The sequence below is a fragment of the Triturus cristatus genome, chromosome 8 (genome assembly GCF_964204655.1).
Source record: "Triturus cristatus chromosome 8, aTriCri1.1, whole genome shotgun sequence".
NCBI classification, from domain to species: Eukaryota; Metazoa; Chordata; class Amphibia; order Caudata; family Salamandridae; genus Triturus; species Triturus cristatus.
Window position 1 is genome coordinate 599,520,133 of NC_140591.1, and position 4,983 is coordinate 599,525,115.

A 4,983-nucleotide genomic window follows, 5' to 3' on the forward strand; every position below is an offset into this window, starting at 1 on the left:
AGCTCAAACATACAGAGAAAGATTTCCGGTGGATCGTCCTGAGTGTGATTAAACCGAACCCCAGAGGGGGTCACCTAGAAATGACATTGCTTCAAAGAGAAGCTTACTTGATTATGCGTTTTAACATGGCCTCTGTGGGACTGACTGAAGTGTCTGCGAAAGACTAATTTTTAGGCCTCCGAAATTACTATGTCTCCAACACATTTCAAACACATGCTCCTCGCGTTCCCCATTCTACACTACAACTACCAGCATGCCAATCGCATGTAGCACATCAGAATATACAAGTTAGTCCTGAACAGACGCGTCTCACACTTCCGCATTGCAGAGATGCCGACGATGCTAAGCTGGTGAGGTACGTTGTCAAGCAGGAGATCGCTGAATTTAGACAAGTTTTGCAACACGCGCTCTTGAATGTCTTGCCACTTAAAGCTTAAACAAAGGTGGAATTCCAGCGCTCACACACAAATCACTTGTCTCACGTAGGAGTCATCCCAACGGCAAAGGAAACAAACCCGTTCCTCGCCGCACTCAGCGTTCTAGGTTGAACGAATACAAGTGAGTCATGTTTAGTTGGATAAATGCGTGGTTTATATTATTGTGATGCTGGCAAATGTAAGCGCAAATACAAGAGCGCGACCACTGAACAACTTTCCCTCACTTTGATGCCTGATAACGAAACCGATTAAAAGTGAGTTATGACTACGGTTTATATCGACTGCACTTGCAAACTTCAAATTATGCTCATCAGACACGGACCCTATTTTCACCACGCTGGTTCTGTGACACAGAATCTATACACGCCAGCTGGCACGTCCCGCTGCTGGCATGAGGCAAGTCAATCTTTAACAATGTATGGACTATAATCACGAGTGCTTACCTTAGCGCCGTGCTGCAGTTTCTTTAAAGTCACTTGTGGCATGTTAATAGAGTGAACCTGTACTAAAGCTGCATGACTCACAGCTTAGTAACATTTCCCAACTTCTCTACTTTTTCTAGAAACTTCATTGTACAATGCGGTTTTAAGTGCCATTGATTGGCAATCACCACCGTGCTCATCTCCTACCCACAAATGGTAAGAATAGGCCCTTAGATGATTAAGGCAAGTAGGGTTATTACAGTTCGGTGACACATAGCTGATATACTTTGTGTTTTATCATGTTTTAGTGTCCGACCAAGTCCGGGACCTGAGGAGAACCCCAAAGAAAAGCAGGGCTCCGAAACGCATCGACCCACACCAGCTAGTCGAAACTACCACAAACCACTGAATAACACAGTGTACAAACAGGGCAATTAGCCTGTTGTAATTGTTTGTTGACTAGCTGTGCATGGCAGGTTGTAAAGTGTAGACAGTCTGCACCGCCATGGTTCCTTTTATAAGTCAAGGGCTGGTCAATTGCGTTTTGTCACTTCATTGGTCATGTACTCGTCTAATGCTAAATGTGTTATTATTGATGTTTTTGTTTTTTTAACCATTATATATACTGTTCTTCTTTGTGACATGAGGTTAACTTTTTCCACGTATGTTTCAAAATCAAATGAACAAAGAAAAGGCATAATAAAGACACCAAAACCACTCTAGTTGTGAAAGTGGTTTTTGTTTAAATGTAATAATTTAAAGTGAACGCCCAAACAATTCTGTCCAAAATTCCCTGTAAGTGTGTCATGCCTGCTGACTATAATTTTCCGCCTGTCTGGTGCCTCAGGCGAAGGTGCTCCCCAGTTTTTCTGGGGGGGATGGGGGGGGGGGGGGGGGGGGAGGGGGGGATGGGGGGGCAGGGGGAAGAGCCTGGGTCCAGATCAAAGGTGGTATAGGATTGGAGGCCTCTGGCCTGGCTATGCCAAAGCACTCACCATCCTGATAGAGGTGCGAGTACCTTCCTCTGTAGCAGGCATTGTTTGACCTCTGGGTGCCTGTCGGGACAAATCCGATACTAGATTCCGTATGGAATTTTCAAGAAGAGGTGTTTGATACCAAACACCAATATTTTCAATGAAGCCATCAGCCATGTAGCTGGGCAACTCGTAATGACAAGTACCCAGTATATATACTTAAGATGGCTTCCTCGAGTCTTGCAGTATTGTGGCAATGGAATTAGGCATCACAGGGGCATATCTGCTCATGCAGGTCTGTCCTCACATATATGATGCATCCTGTCTTAGGGCTCCAAGTCCTGCTGTAGGGGTGCCTTAAATACAGTATATGCAGTGTGCATGGACATGGCACACAGGGAGTGTGCCATGTGTTTTCAAAATGGTTTGCACCATCTCACGCAGTCTACAATGGCAGTCTGCATGCAGTTTGTGTGTTGGTCCCATAGGGTGGCATAATACATGCTGCAGCCCTTAGGGACCCTCTTTAGTACCAATGCCATGGGTACCATTTACTAGGGATTTACAGGGGTGCTAAAGTCCTAGCCAAAAAGGTTACAATTGCACATTTGGCTTGCTTTTAGGGAATGAGCACTGGCGTCTGGTTATTAGGGACCCAGTGCACTACCAATCAACATCTGTGCCAGTGAGAAAAAAAGTGGGGGTGAGCATGTCAAAAGTGTCACTTTTCTACAGCTGGGATGCCACAGAATATGCATTGCTATGCACCAAACAGACACTATGTAGGGGGTGACAAGGCTGGCAAACTGCTCGCCTGCAAACTGAGCAAAACAGATGGATAGTGCTGTTCAAATAGACACTTACAGGGGAGAGACTGCATGTATAGTGGAGGATTCCGGCACTTTCTCTGAATTATACACCTCAGATCCACCCTCCACAGAGAGCATACAGACCTACTATGATGCAGTCCCATTACAGACCCTCACCACACTACAGCCAGGCACACTACATAAAGAGGATAAAGCAGAGGAACTAGCATCTCCATGCTCCGTTTCGGTAAAGCTCTGGGCCCTGATGGGTTTACAGCAGCCTTCGATAAACTAATCTTCCCACACCTTTAATTCTGTGGACTAAGCTCTACAACTCCTTTCCAGACATTGGGCCACTCACTCCCACAATGCAGTCAGCAGTCATTACAGTCAAACAAGCTGGAGTAGGAACCCGCTAAATGCGCTTCCTACCATCCAATCTCCCTACTCAATTTAGATGTGAAGGCATCCTGGCTCAAAGACCAGCTCCTAGCACACACAACCTGGTAGGCCCTGATCAAACGGGATTCATTCCCAAAACAGGATACCCCAACAAAACAAAGTGCACATTACCAAAACCATATGTAACACTCCAATATTCAGTAGGAGAGTAGGATCTGCCTCTTATGTTGCCCCCACTTTTTTTCTGATGTTTACACTGGTTTCAGGCTATAGTCTGGCTGGAACCCTGCTAATCAGGGCCCCAGCCTCTGTTCTCTCTATACTACATGGAGTGCATATTAGGTGCACTAGTGATTGGATTCTGTGGTGCCTTATGAGTCCATAGTATATGGTACCAAGGGCATGGGTACTTCACAAGCCTACCAGGGGTTGAAGCATGTATTATGCCACCCCTGGGAAGCAGACTAAATCTGACACCACAGGCCTGCTACTGCAGCCTGGGTGAGGCAGTGCCAACACTCCTCACTGAGATGTAGGTTCACTATATCTCTCCTGCAAACACATTTAAACCTATCAGTCACCCCTAAGGCAGTCCCTATCAATCCTGAGGGCAGGGTGCTTGGTTTCCATGTGAGGGGGTGCTTCTGCCTGAGCAGGGCCCCTCTGCAGCTGTCAGAGTCCATTCTCTGGGGCTGTTTGTGAATGCGGTTAAACCATATACTCAAGTGATTATAACCTCAATATAACTAAATGCTAACTTTGGGATGGCTGCATCAAAACATGTCGTGTTTGGTGTCAAACGCTTTGGAATCAGATCCCCACACCAGTAACTGGTATGGGAGTATGATTCCACCCTTCTAGAGGGATAGACATGTACCTACTGTGGAAACGCGGTAGAATCCTGAAGAGCCCTGGCATCACAAAATGGATGCCATCAGTCACAGACACTGGGCTGCCCTCCTGCTGATGACCGAAACTCGCAGTGGAGGAGGCCCAACAATAGGCATCCTGTCACAGGGAGGTGTCACCACCTTCCAGACCGGGTTTAGTGTATTGGGGCTGGGTGGGTGCACTCCGAGTGCTTTGAAGTCCTGCACGGGGGGAGCAGTAGGCTCCTCTGTGCATACACCAGTTCAAACCGGCTCAGGGGCTTCCTGCCCCTGCTCGGGCATGAAACTGGATAAAAGGGAAGTGGGTGTAGCCACCCACTCCCCTGACCCTCCCATAGGTGGGGTCATAGAGCTAGTCCTTCCCTTCCTTTCAGTACAAGTTAGGGAACCCTTGCCATTGCAAACTAGATACCCCTGGATGATGCTCTGAAGACGAATACCAGACCTTCGACGTTCCACTACCATTGGAAGACAGAAAAATCTCCCTTGGAGTCAAGGAGTGACTCCCCTGCTTGGCAGGCACCAAATCTTGCAATCAACAGTCGAAAACTCCATCGCTCCCGCTGGAGCCCGAAGTCCCTGCAGCCCAGGAAGAGGATTTCTGGACTTCTCCAAGGCCATCGTGAGTCCCCAGCAACACTGAGGCAAGTTGACCCCACGAATGAAGAGGAACCGCAATCCCTGGGTACCGTGCACTATTTGAGTGCAACCCCTTCATGACATTCTACAAACCTGTGCATTGGACCACGTATGGTCCAAGCCTCCAGCAGGAATCCCTCCGAAGATCAGAGGCCTACCCCATCCCAAGTGACCATGGGCCCCTGTTGAGTGAACCCTCCTGAGGAGTCTTCACGATCCCTTGCCAGTTGGCTTGTGGGTCCCCAGAAGACTTTTCTACAGTTCCAAATGGCTCTTCTGGTTGCTCCGGGCCTGCCCTGACTTACCCTTACTGGATGAGTCCCTCAGACCTAGCTGGTCTGCACCCCTGACTTTTTATCTTTTCCACGAGACTTGCTGTTACCAAGGCTTGCTGGCTCCAATCTGGTCAC

At 47.9% G+C, this 4,983-nt stretch overlaps 1 long non-coding RNA gene across 1 annotated transcript; it reads left to right on the plus strand.

Annotated features, from left to right (window-relative positions):
- Window positions 1-496: 496 nt before the first annotated feature.
- LOC146802460 (uncharacterized) lies at window positions 497-1,516 on the plus strand. The gene is made up of 3 exons (XR_014967397.1): window positions 497-558; window positions 1,000-1,075; window positions 1,168-1,516. It is a non-coding gene; the product is annotated as an uncharacterized LOC146802460 (long non-coding RNA).
- Window positions 1,517-4,983: the final 3,467 nt, after the last annotated feature.